Raw genomic sequence first — 14,762 nt, forward strand, 5'->3', positions numbered from 1 at the left:
GTTTCAGCATCATGCTGAAGAAGATTGAAAAGAGGGTTGGTGCGAGGACGCAGCCTTGCTTCACCCCTCCACTATCAGATCCTTAAACGACAGACTCAGTCAGGGACTCGTCTAAGGATTCTTTCTTTGAACATTATTTGTTACTGAACATTTATTTTTTTCTAGGGTAAAACACAGGATTCTGTTGAAACCGCGGTCAAGTGAAGAAACACACAAATGCTGGAGAAACTCAGCAGGTCAAACAGTGCCTTGATGTAGCAAAGGTAAAGATACAACTCCAGCGTTTTGGGCTACGTAATTTATTTTTTCTACATTTGCACAGTCAGTTGTTTTACATTTCTCTCTTTTGCCTACATATCTTTTACTTGAGTGCAGTTTACCCAACCTTTAAGTGGAAATTCTGCCTGGGCCTCAGGAAAAACAATCTCAAGGTTGTATGTGATGTGTTTGTACTCTAACAATAAATTTGACCTTGAACTTTGAACTTCTGGCGTCTGTGAAACCATGGCAGTTGTGAAACCCATCTGGGCCATCAACGCCCAATCACAGAGTCAAACCGCACTGACCCATCTTGTCCATTCTAACCAAGTTGGTGTTCTGGGCTGATCCCACGTGTGCATTTGGTCCATATCCTTCCTATCCATAGAGCCGTCCAAATATCTTTTGAATGTTGTAATTACACCCATTTCTGTAGCCTCCTCTGGGAGCTCTTTCCGGATACAGACCAGCTTCTGAGTGAAAACACATCCCTCTGGAGTCCCTTTAAAATCTCCCCCCCCCCGCCCCACCCTAAACCAATGGTTCTCAACACTCTTCGGTCAAAGACCCCCTCCTGGGGCCTAACGCCATGGTCCACTAGTGGCAATGACTGAGCAATATTTTCAAGTCAAAGGCAGCTCTGCTGGAAACACATCCGTATCTAATTTTAACTATTTTGTATAACATTTTTAAAGACCCACATGGAGACTCACTGTGGCTCACCATTGGGCCATGACCCACTGGTTGAAAAGAACCAGACTAAACCCATGTCATCTGGATATTGAATCATCTACTCCAGGAAAAAAGACTCAGCATTCACTTTACCCATGCCTCTCACGGTTTTTTTTATTCTTCTACAATCAGAATCCAAATTTATTGTCAAGAACATTTCACAAAATTCTTTGTTTACAGCAGCATTGCCATAAAAATATTGCAATAAATCACATTTCAAAAATAAATAATGCAAGAAAATAGGAGGAAGTGAGGAAATGGTTGTGGTTCATTGTCCATTCAGGGATCTGATGGCAGGAGGGGGAAAAAGCTGTCCTTGTGCCGCTGGGTGTTCGTCTTCAGGCTCCTCTGCCTCCTTCCTGGTAGCAGCGTGAAGAGGGCGTGGCCTGGGTACTGGGAGGTCTTTGAGGATAAAGACACTGCCTCTTGTTGATGTCCTCAGTGGAGTGAAGACTGGTGCCCGTGATGTCACCGGCCGAGTTTACAACTCTCTGGAGGTTTTTCCTGATCTGTGCATTGGCAGCGAGTGAAGCAACCGGACAGAATGCTCTCTACGATACGTGCATCGAAGATTTCAAGACTCTTCGATGACAGTCAGAATCTCTTCACAAAGTATAGCTGCTGGAGAGCCTTCATGATTGAATCAACATGAAGGCTCCAGGACTGTTCAGCAGAGATGACGACAGCCAGGAATTATTGACCCTCCCCACTGCTAACCCCTCATTGAGGACTGGGCTGTGTCCTCCTGATTTCCTCTTGAAATCCACCATCATCCCCTTGATTTTGCGTACATTGAGCGCAAGGTTGTTGGCGCGTCACTGCTCAACAAGCTGACCTATCTCCCTCCTGTATGCTTCCTGTTAGAGTTCTGTGTTGTGTATTGGCCTAAGTGTTGTGTGGTTTTATGTTAAAAAATGACATTTTGCCTTAGAGAGCCAAGGTGAAGATGGACTGCTGAGAGAGTGGGAGTCAGATTGAGCATGTGCAGAAAATGATCTAAAAATTTCTGGACTTGGATGATAAACCACCACTGGGTGGTGCTGTGGAGTGGAAGAAGGCCCAGAGGATGAGTCATGGTCTGGAGGACTGTTTAGAATGTTGGGATTTAAAAAAAGATGAATATTTCAAAGGCAGCCAGGAGGATCCAGACCAAGCCAATGGTTCCTCTCTCTGCAAGCAACACAAGATAACTTGGAATTTTGTGCTCTCTCTCTCTCTCAAAGATCTTTTGGCTTCAGTTTACCAAACAAACTGAATTCTGTTTATGATCTTTGCTTCAGTTGAGATCGAAGTTTTGTGAGTCTTGTGTGTTTTCTATCTAAGTTTTTCTGTGGGCTGGTTGGAAATATAACTTAGACTTTAATTACATATGTTATATTTAGGCTGGGGAATTTATTAGTTTTACACTGTTATAGAAATTTGCATAGTAACCGGTGGGCATTGTTATAAAAGGGGGGGGGGTTTTGAATTCAAGTTTGAAGGTGAATTTTTTGTTAATAAAGTAATTGTTCATCTTTACCCCTGTGTGATCTGCCTTCTTTGTGGTTGCTGGTTTGATCTTGTAACTTTTAATCTTTAATCTTGCGATTCTGCCAACGACCGTGGTATCTTCGGCAAATTTGTAGACTGCATTTGAATTGCGCCTAGCCACACAGCCATGGATGTAGAGTGAGTAGTTCAGTGGGAAACCTACACATCCTTGAGTTGTGGCTGTGTTGATTATCAGGGAAGAGGAGACGGTGTGTTTTCAATTCGTACAAGAGCGCAGCCTCCCATGCTCTAAGGAAGAAAGACTTAGCCAATCCAGCCTCTCCGTATAACTCAAGCCATTCAGTCCCAGCCACATCCTGGAGAACTTCCTCAACATCCCTTCCATTTAAAAAAAATGTGATTTATTAAAAAATTTAGAGAAGCAGGCACATTAACAGGCCCTTTGGACCCATGAGTCTATGCCACACAAATACACCATTTGACCTACAAACCCAGGGTGGGAGGAAACCAAAATACCTCGAGGAAACTGATTGTTATATACCAGACCAGCAGCAGTAGAAATACACCGACAATTATATCTTCCAAACAATATGTTTTATTAATAACTATTAATAATATAACACTTCTTACTTAACTCTAACTTAACCCCACTATGCACAAATGTGTGTGTGTGTGTGTGTGGCAAAATGAAAACCATTAGAGTTCTGCAGACAGTTTTGTGTTGAAACTCAGATTCTTGAAATTCTTGCTCAATAGCAATTCTTTCTTTGGCTTGGCTTCGCGGACGAAGATTTATGGAGGGGGTAAAAAGTCCACGTCAGCTGCAGGCTCGTTTGTGGCTGACAAGTCCGATGCGGGACAGGCAGACACGATTGCAGCGGTTGCAGGGGAAAACTGGCTGGTTGGGGTTGGGTGTTGGGTTTTTCCTCCTTTGCCTTTTGTCAGTGAGGTGGGCTCTGCGGTCTTCTTCAAAGGAGGTTGCTGCCCACCAAACTGTGAGGCGCCAAGATGCACGGTTTGAGGCGTTATCAGCCCACTGCCGGTGGTCAATGTGGCAGGCACCAAGAGATTTCTTTAGGCAGTCCTTGTACCTTTTCTTTGGTGCACCTCTGTTACGGTGGCCAGTGGAGAGCTCGTCATATAACATGATCTTGGGAAGGCGATGGTCCTCCATTCTGGAGACGTGACCCATCCAGCGCAGCTGGATCTTCAGCAGCGTGGACTCGATGCTGTCGACCTCTGCCATCTCGAGTACTTCGACATTAGGGATGTAAGCGTATACAGAGCCGTTGCCGTTGTCATACCCACACTCCTGTTCGGCTCCGAATCATGGGTCCTCTACCGGCACCACCTACGGCTCCTAGAACGCTTCCACCAGCGTTGTCTCCGCTCCATCCTCAACATCCATTGGAGCGCTTACATCCCTCAATAGCAATTATGGACTAGGTATGAGGCATCAGTCTTCTCAAATCTCACAAATTTCTTGTAGAGTAATTTTCAGAGAAATGTTTCCTCATACGAATGATTTCCCTCTCGTGCATGGAGGTTCCACCCCTTGAGTTTTCTTCCACGATGATTTCACCAACTTAGGTATGAGTCTGACAAAGTAAATATTACAATCATCACGATCCTGAAACAAAAATGATTTTGCTTTCTTTTGCCCAGAATTGGGTCAGTCACAAGTAGCTATTTAAAATGTCACCACAACACTGGTCTCTCTCTTGGCCAAGACAAGCAGCAAAGTCGTCATTCCTTCTGGAGCCATTGTCAGTCTGTGCTCCTCACAGAATGTTAAAGCATTTCCATCCTGTGTGACTTACAGGGTGGTCAAGCACCTTCTCTGGTTTCAAATGTCTCTGGTTTCAGTAATATGTTCTCTGAAAATGTCTTTAATCCTATGACATAACATCATTGCTGTCTCCGACATTATTTCAAAGTTACTTCACATCTATATGCTAAAAACATATAACTTTTATCTCTTCCAAAAGTTTTATGAGCTAATGCCTCCGATTTTTCTGCTAACCATCACGTAAAAGCTTATTTTGTTTAAAAAGCTGTCATCTGAGATTCCATTCAAACAACATAGGTAAACAAGCAAAGATGTTGTCCTTGAGCACCCCCATTGTCAGATATTTCAATGAACTAACACTTCTAGTTTTATTGGGGTTGCTTACCAGACTTTGTGACTTTGAAAATGGCTTCTCTCTGTGTCCAAGCCCATAAAATAATTTTACTAAAAATATATATATATAATTTTATAAAGATTAACATTACGATTCCGTCGCACCCTTATAGGGCATGGTGCATACAAACTCCGCACAGACAGCGCTGGATTCAAGCCCAGGTCGCTGCCACGGTAATAATGTTCTGCTAACTGTGCTGCCCTGACCATATCCATGCTACTGCTGGGTGACTGGGAGTGTGCACGATACAAAGTATGGTCTCACCAATGTCTTGCACAGCAGTCCGTCAGGTGTGGAAACTCTAGAACAATCTGACCTTGGTCACTGATGGAGCATCTCCCCCACCCCAACCTTGCATGCGGGTGGCTGCCTGTTTTTTTCCCGCTTCCTAACGAAGGGCTCGGACCCAAAACATTGGACACCCTCAATGTCCTGTGGGTGCAGCACGACCTGCTGAGTTTCCCCATCACATTTGGGGTTGTGCTTAACCCCAACATCTGCAGATGTTCTTGCTTAGCCCAAGGACAGGCTGTGCATTGTGTTACAGAGTCCAGAGGACTCAAAAAAAGAAGAAAAAACAAAAATGGAGAAAAGAAAAAAGATAGAAATAAGAATACAGAAAGAAAAGAAAAAGAAAGACAAACCTAGTTATGGAAATATCACCACCATTCACACAACTTCGCCTTCTCAATATCATCATTTATTTATCCCAAGGAGATTCAGGGAAAACTTTTTATAAATTAATACTTACGGTATGTAAGTATGGACACCAAATTTTCAAAAACGTATCATATTTATGCCTTAAATTATATGTAACCTTCTCAAGAGGTATACCACAATATATTTCCACATGCCACCCTTCATTCCCAAATGGGAATCTGATTTCCATGTCACTGCTATACATGTTCTTGCAACTGCTAACACAACTTTCATACATTCCTTTTGGAAAAAATTTAATTTCAATTTTGGTCTTATTGCCAAAATATTACCCAGTAAAAAAAATGCATTGGGTCATGTAGAAATTTAACTCCCGTTACCTGTTCTAGAAATTTTCCTAATTCCACCAAAAATGGCCTCAATTTTGAACATGGCCACGTAGAATGTAAAAATATACCCATCTTGACTACATCTAAAACATTTATCAGATAGATCTGATTTTAATCTATGTAAGTTTGTGGAGTAAGATTCAATTGATGTAACAAATAATTGTGAACCAATCCATATCTAATATTTATTGTATTTTCCATACTACCATCACATAATTCTTGCCAATTTTTCTCCACAATACTTATATTCAAATCCATTTCCCATCTCTGTCTAGATCTGTTAATTTCCTGCTTCAAAGTTCCCTTTTACAATAATATATACATAACAGATAAAAGTTTCTTTATAGATCTATTGCAAATCAAAGTTGCAATTTCACTTCTTTCAGACAATAACATTGTTGGACCTAATTTATCATATAAATATGCTTTTATTTGGTAATAACAAAATATTGCATTATTTTGTTTCTTATATTTATTTTTAATTGATAAAATAATATTAAAATTTGTCCTTCGTAACAATCTGCTATATTTCTAATTCCTTTAGAGAACCAAACATTAACACAAAATTTCTTATTCCCATTTCATTATTTACTTTATTCCAAATATTAATCAGATGCTTCTACAGTGATATAACCCTGTCTCCAGATATTAATATCAGTTCCCATTTATATATGAAATCCATCCCTCCTCCTCTTGACCGCTGCTGTCCCCTCCCTCCTTTCTTCACCTATCGCCTCCTGCTTTTGCGACCACCCCTCCACCTCCCCCTCCTCTTTTGTTCAGACGCCTGACGACATTTGCTTATACCTTGATGAAGGGCTCAAGCTTGAAACGTCAGTTCTGTATCTTTACCTTTGTTACATAAAGGTCACTTCGACCTGCTGAGTTTCTCCAGGATTGTGTGTTTTTAATTCAAGCATGATGTCTACAGATTTTCATGTTTTACTCAAAGCCCTTTGATTCTTTCTTGACAAGAGACCCGACCAGGGTCCCCTCCACCACCAGCCTCCTCCACTTGGCAGAATTTGTTCTCAACCTTAAAACTTCTCCTTCCACTTTCTCCAAATCAAAGGTATAGCCATGGCTCCCAGCGAACCCAGCATCTTTCTGGGCTTTGTGGAGCAATCCATGCTGCAAACCACCACGGGCAAGGGTCCTCAACCCTTTAAGCCTTCCCCCCACCATTTTGTCGAGGCTCCTGCCCACATTTTGCATATATATATACGTTGATGAAGGGCTCAAGCCCAAAAAGTTGGTTATGTATCTTTAGATTTCAGATTTCAAATTTATTTTTAGGGTATGTGATGCACCGTAAATAATCACAAAAGACTGAATTTGTGAAACTTACAGGTTTTTAATTAACTATTGACTGGAAAAGCCATCACCTCATTGACTGCTCAAGGTAGAGTGGAATGGGGAGCATGCAAAGGGCTATGGGTAGGATTGGTCTCAGGAGGCGTGTCCAGCTGGCAGCAGCCAATCATAGCATAACAGTGGTTTACCACTTAAGAGCAGACCTGGCAAGTTTATGTGGTGCCTCTTGGTTCAGAAAGATGGCCAATATAGGCTCGCTGTCTGAGTCCGATGGATGCTCTTGATCCCGAGATGGCTATCCTCGCTGTCCCCCCGTGGTCTCATATGCCTGAGAAGATGGCACTTGCTGTGTGTTCCAAGATGGCAGGCCCTATGACTCGCATATGGTGTCACTGGTTCATACTGAAGATGGCGCCAATCGCACTGTCTGAAGTGGCGACTGTCCGCATGCACCGCTGCTCGGCTTTGTAGGTGGTTTTGATTGGCAAACTTTGGCATAATGTCCCTTTTGTCTGCACCTTCTTGGTAGGGTAATGATTCCTCAGGTGCTTAACCTTTCCCGTAGAAGTAGTAATTGAGGTAATCACCTGCACCAGTGGCTGAGGTCAGGCCGCTAGAGGAGAGGGATGGTATGAGCGACCAATTATCTCAGGATAATGTCACCTGCAGCAACCAAGAGGTGCCTGAGTAATCGTCTGGGTTTTTGAGGACCAGCTCCAGTGCCTCTGCCAGCTCAACCGGCCTCTATAAATCAAGTATCTTTTGTTCTAGGAGTCTCTGTCTTATGTACCCAGAGCGGATACCGGCCACATACACATCCTGGCTGAGGTCCCCAACCTTCTGGGTGGCCAACACGGTCCAACAGTTTCACACTCTGCATAGATTCCGGAGGGCCTGGAGATATTCAGCGCTTGGCTCACCAGGTGCCCAGGAGGTGCCTGGCATAGACCTCATTTACTTTCTTGCGATACTGGGCCTTCAGAGTCTCCATGGCCAGCAGGTACGAGCTGGTGTCATTGATCATCGGGAATATTTGGGCTCTGATTCACGAGAAGAGTAGCCTTAGTCGGTTAGCACCTGTGGGATAATGTCCACGGCTGCTGCCAGGAAGTCTCCAAAACAGCGTAGCCAGAGTTCAAACATGTTCGAGGCGTCAGGCGATCAAAGGTCGATGTTGAGCTTCTCAGGTTTCAGGTACTGTTCAATGAATTTTTTTTGTGAAAAATTATAGTTAATAAAATCGACGCACCATCAATAATCACAATAATCTGAAGATGTGAAACTGATAGGTTTTCATTAACTAGAGACAGGAACAGCAACGTCATTGACTGATCAAGGCAGAGTGGAATGGGGAGCATGCAAAGGGTTATGGGTAGGATAGTCTCGGGAGGCGTGTCCAGCTAGCAGCAGCCAATCATAGCATAACAGTGGTTTACCACAGTACATACCTGACATCACATACAACCCTGAGGTTCTTTTTCCTGTGGGTGAGGCAGAATTACCACTTATTGGTATTGAAAAAGAAAACTACACAATATACACATGTAAACAAATTAAGAAATATGAACAAACTGTGCAAAACAGAGAAGAAAAGGAAAATTAAGAGTCCTTAAATAAGTCCCTGATTAGGTTTGTGGCTGGGGAGTCTGATGGTGGAGGGGTAGCAGCTGTTCTCGACCCTTCGTGGCATCTCGACCTCTTTCCTGATGCAGCAGCGAGAACAGAACGTAGGCTGGACGGTGTGGATCCGTGCAGATTGCTGCGGCTCTCCGATGGCAGCCTTCCTCATAAATGATCTCGACGGTAGGAAGGGTTTTGACTTTGATGCCCTGGGCTGTGCAGGGCTTTACACTTGGGGGTTTTGGTGTCTCTCTCTGTGCCAGATGGTCAGCATACTTTCCACCACACATCTGATTTGCTAGGGTTTCCGATGTCATGCCAAACCTCCACGACCTCTGAGGAAGTAGAGGCATTTGTTATATAAGACACACTGTTTGACCTGCTGAGTTTGTCTAGGATTGTGCTCATTGAATATTCAACAAGGTCCTATCCATGGACACAGAACACGCGGGGACAATCTCGCACATGTCACAGGACATGTCCAAGAGATGGGGGGTGGGGTGGGGTGGGGTGGGTCCAGTAATGACCTGAATTTCTCAAGAGGAAACAAATGAATCATTTTAGACCTGAAATCCTTTGTATTCTATGAAAATTCACCTGCTGAGAAAGGAAAGCAGTTTTCATTAAATTTCTGACTGACAAAACAGTTCATTTCAGTCTATGATTAATTTCGCAGCCCAGTGAGATTTTGCTCGGCTTTACATGAAGCAATTTAAAAATTTCAGTTCCTCACTGACACACTTAAACCATCACAATGGGACAGATTCTCCTGCCCATTGCTCATGTTCAGTGGCGTCCCATGCACCATTATTAGATCCAAGGCTAATCAGGATCTCAATATTAATATAATGTCCTGCAATATACTGGATATTAAGAACAGTGAGCTGCATGCCTGAGGGATTAATTCCTTTCTGTAACCAGCCTAACTCATTGCATGAGGTCTCGATCACAAATAAAAGGAAACCCTTCATTCCATTATAAGATCAAATGTACAGATGTTCACTGATGAATGAAGATGGTCAGAATCAGAATTTGTTGTCATGAACATGTCACAGAATTTGGGGTTTAGCAGGCAGCTTCACAGTGCAACTATTGCTATAAATCACAAATATTGCAATAAATTACATTCCAAAAATAAATACACGTGTGCAAGAAAATAGGAGAAAGTGAGCTAGGGTCTGAGGTTCACTGTCTCTTCAGCACTGTTGGCAGCGGGGAAGACGCCGTTTTCTGAACCGATGGGTGAAACACGGAAGTCTGCAGGCGCTGTGATTACAGCAAAACACCCAGTGAAATACTGGAGGAGCTCAGCGTCCGATGGATGGGCTCCTGCAGCATTTCTGCATGTGTGCTTTTGGGTGTTCGTCTTCAGGTTCTTGTACCTCCTTCCTGATGGCACCAGTGCGAAGAGGGTGGTGAGTGAGGATCACTGAGGATAGAGGCTGCTCCCTTCAAGTTCCATACTGTGGTGATATGTTTCCTCCATTGTATATAGTTATTGTTGGCTACTGTATATATGGAGCTGGCCCCGCCCACTGATGACTCATACCCTATGACTCCTCCCCTGCTGTCCTGGGCCATAAAGGTCGAGCCACCTCTCCTTTCCCTCCATTCCTATACCTGGATTCTGGCCAGCAAGGTTCTTCTGTATATTAAAGCCTATTGTTCCCTCAGCCTAGTCTCTGTGGTTACTGTTGGTGCCTATCACAAACCATTCACAAGTCTTCAGAATATGAAGTGGTCACGCGACAAGAGTGAGCAACATTTAGGCATCTGCTGATGAGCAATATTAATAGCTCATGAGTTAAGCAGGAAAGTCTTCAGGTGCTGGGATTGTAGAGGTATATACAAAATGGCTGGAGAAACTTAGCAGGTCACGCAGGCTCCATTGGAAGTTTTCTACGGGAATTATCTATCTCAATTTTTTGAGAATGATCACGATGCATTAATTTTTGCGAATTCTTTGCCAGATGTGCGCGTTCTATCGGATCGACCACGATGAATATCTGATAAGAGGAATGGAATGGGAATGGGAAGAAGGGGGAAATGATGTAAAGTCTGCTTGATATTGAAGACCCGGAACAATCTTTGTCTGGACTGGAGTCAGTAGGATGAACTTGAACAGGATGATTAATTTCTAAAGAAATTAAGCTGGGGGGGTTGGCAGGGGGGCAGAGGTGGATGGCTCTGATACTTCCAGATTCATCTGCCACTAGTGGTATTGTCCACACCCAGTTAATTGGGGTCTAACAACATTTGTTGTAGTTTTGGGGAGTTTTATATATATTTTTTTTATTTTATTTTATTTTTGTTCTTTTAGAGTTTAAAAAAAAATTGTGTAGTTTTAGAGGATAATTTTTATTTACACAAGGGGAGCTTCTTTTTTATATTTGTATTTGTATTTGCTGTGTGAGGTAAATTGAATTTTACTATCAATTGTTCAAAAGATGAAAAATTGTTGTCAACGAAAATAATTAAAACATTTAATACCCAATCTGTGCCAGTCGTTAAAGGCAGAGTCTTGCAAAAAGGCTTGAGAAAGTTAATTGAATATAATAGGGATGGCAAAAAAAAATCTCTGAAATCAAAAAATAATCTTCTAAAATGTGCCCATATTCTCAAATAGTGTTTAATTATAAGATTATCAGTTAGTTTATATAGGGAAGAGGATAAAGGAAACGTTCTTTACAAAATTGAGTTTCATTTTTACCCATTATCAAATTGTAACAAAAGAATCAAGTCACCTACATTGACCACCCAGGAGTAAAAATCTAAAATTAGGAAGTGCCAAACCACCATTCCTTTTGGTTTTCTGAAGATGAACTTTATTTTAGCAAGGACATTTTCTTTGCCATAAGATGTAAGTGAATCAAGTGAATTGAAAAAATATTTAGAGATTAAAATTGGTATAGATTGGAAAAGATACAAAAATGTAGATGAAATGTTCATTTTAATAGAATTATAGAAATGATACATAAAGATGACCATCTCGTTAAGAGCAATTTTACTTGATTAAATAAAATAGAAAAGTTTTCCGTAAAAAGGTGTATATAACTCCTTGTAATTGCAACCATGTCTGCCTGTCCCGCATCGGATTTGACAGTCATAAATGAGCCTGCAGCTGACGTGGACATTACCCCTCCATAAATCTTCGTCCGCAAAGCCAAGCCAAAGAATTGTAATACCAAGATAAGTACATTGGTCCTTCACAATCAAAAGGAAAATCAGAATACCTTGGTAAATGTTTGCTTTGATGCAGATTTAACTTATATGTTGAAAAGTTACTAAATTGTAATTACAAAGATAAAATGCTTGATAAAGAAGCATCTGGATTGGATACAAAGAGCAAAAGATCATCTGCATATAAGGAAACTTTATGCTCAATCCCCCTCCTATTGATCCCTCAAAGGGGAAAACTTGACGAGTAGCCCATTGAAGATTAAAAGGTTTTGATTGTCGAAGATTAATAAGAACGGAAGCAGCAGAATATAAATATAATAATTTAAGCCATTTAATATAACTTGGTCCAAAATTAAAATTTTCCAGGATCACAAATAAGTAACTCCACTCCACCCAATCAAAAGCTTTCTCATTGTCTCATGAAAGAACACATTCAGGGACAGGAGAGGGGGTTAAATATAAAATATTCAATAAGCGGTGTATATTAAAATAGGAATAATTATTTTTAATCAAGCCAATTTGATCTTCAGAAATGATTGATGATAAAATACTCTCCAATCTATGGGCCACTATTTTAGCTAAAATCTTCATGTCAACATTTAATAAAGAAATAGGCCTATAAGAAGCACATTTAAATGGATCTTTTCCCTTTTTTCACAATGGAAGAAATATTTTTCACTTTGCTTGTATTTTTTTCATTTTTTTGGAGAGGCAATCATTAATAATTTTTCTTATAAAATGAGGAGCTACACTTAAGACCTTCAGAAAAAGCACAAGGGTTTATCTTTTTTTTAGCTCATTGCTGCTTGTTTAAATGAATCATTAAGGACAGGACTTAATCGAGGTACAAGGAGTTTAGGAAAAGATTTTAAAACTTCCACAGGATAGAAATAAGGACCTGGGAATTCACCTGATTGTAAAGAAGAAATGCAAAACGTATTTCCTCTTAGGAAGGAGGTACCTCCAGACTCGTATGTTTATTCTGGGAAAGTGTGGGAATATTTAGGCAGTCCAAAAAGTCCATAATTGAACTGTTATTATTATTGGATTCAGAAGTATACAATCTGGAATAAAATTCACTAAGGATATTGTTTGTTTTAGAATGATCTGTAGTTACTGTACAGTCATCCTTCCGAATCTTAGCAGCCTGTCCTTTCAATTGGTTAGCCAATTGGGGGCGTGGCAAGATGGTGTAGGAAGAGGATGTGGGAAGACACCTCTCCCCAGATGAACCATTTAAAGCCCGATTTTTAAGTGCCTGATAAAAGTTTGAAAGTGTTAAGTGGATTAAATATTGATCCAAGTAACTATGAGGAAATTAAAAAGACAATTGGTGAGGAAACTGACTTTGAAACGAGCTAAAAGTACAGAAGAATTGTGCCCTACCTTCCAAAAGGAGTCTCGGGAGTCAACTGACCTGCTGTCCAAACCCCAGAGGACCGCAGTCAGCAAGTTAAATGTGAATCTGGTGCCAGTCTTGCAGTCTGACATGCAAGATAGCGCTGATATTACAGTCATGCTTGGATCATCGTTGGAGGGGGATCTACACATGCGCAGGTGTCAACATGCAGCCAGAGCATCGGGGGTGTGCAGTGATGTGCATGGCAGGGAGTGCGAGTGTGTGGCAGCGGGGGCGTGGTAGGCAAACTGGGAAGGCGTGGGGACAAGCAGGAACTCGCGTTTGTGCACTATACTGGAACGGGCAAGGGCTGTGGGGCTGGGGGGGGGGGGATCTCAACCTACAGTCAAGTGGCCCAGAGTCTTATGGCAGATGAAGAAGAAGAAGAATAAAGCTCTGCCTTGTTGGAAGAGGAGGAATTATTGTTGGCCAAAACTTACTGGATTTTTCACCATGATTGTAAAATTGAATTTAACTCCTCAAAAAATTGCTGTTCAATAGGACAAGTAGAAAGAAGATCAAATTTAGTCTTAAGCTCAACTCTCTTGATATAATTCAAGGTTTTTAAGTTCTGCATATTGTAAATCAATTTGTTTCATCTGATTAATTAAATCTAATCTTTCCTTGTTAGTCTTCTTAATATTGGCTGTATAAGAAATAATTTGTCTTCTAAGATATGCTTTCATATTATCCCAGACAGTCAAATTATAAACTCCTGAATAAGTATTTGTACAAAATAAAAATTTAATTTGGTCTCCATAAATTTCAAAAAATCATTATCTGAAAGTAAAGTGGAATTAAAATGCCTCTTAATAAAAAGAGAATCATGGAAATTCAAATAGGAGCATGGCCAGATATCACTATAGCCTGATATTTACATGATTTGGTCAATGAAATCAATTGATTTTCAATTAAAAAGTAATCAATCCGAGAATAAGAATGCTGAACATTTGATAAAAAAAGAATACTCACTACCATAAGGATGAAAGAAATGCCAGACATCAGAAATTCTAAAATTCTTTAGAAAGGAATGAATTACAGCAGTAAACTTACTCAAAGAGGCAGATTTAGGGGATGAATGATCCAGAACAGTATTTAACCAACAATTTAAATCAACACTAGTGAGTAATGACTAAAATCAGTAAGGTTGAGAAAATTCATTCAAACAAATTCCAGATCATCAATGTTAGGGGCATATACATTAGCAAAAAACTATGGTTTTATGATGTAGTATACCTGTGAGAATAATATAACAACTCTGTTTATCTGATACAATATTGTGTTGGATAAAAGGAATATTTTCATTAAATAAAATAGAGACTCCCCTACATTTAGCATCCAAAGAAGAGTGGAATTGTTGTCCTTTCCACTTTGACATAAAACTGCCATTGTCACAATTTCTGAAGAAAAACAATTTCAGCTTTAAGTTGCTTGACACGCGCAAACATCCTTCTACATTTAATTGGGCTATTTAAACCTCACACATTCCAAGAAATCTTAGTCTAGTAAGATTAGATATAATTTTTAATTAGCATTATG

This window comes from Narcine bancroftii, chromosome 3 (genome assembly GCF_036971445.1).
Source record: "Narcine bancroftii isolate sNarBan1 chromosome 3, sNarBan1.hap1, whole genome shotgun sequence".
Classification (NCBI taxonomy): Eukaryota; Metazoa; Chordata; class Chondrichthyes; order Torpediniformes; family Narcinidae; genus Narcine; species Narcine bancroftii.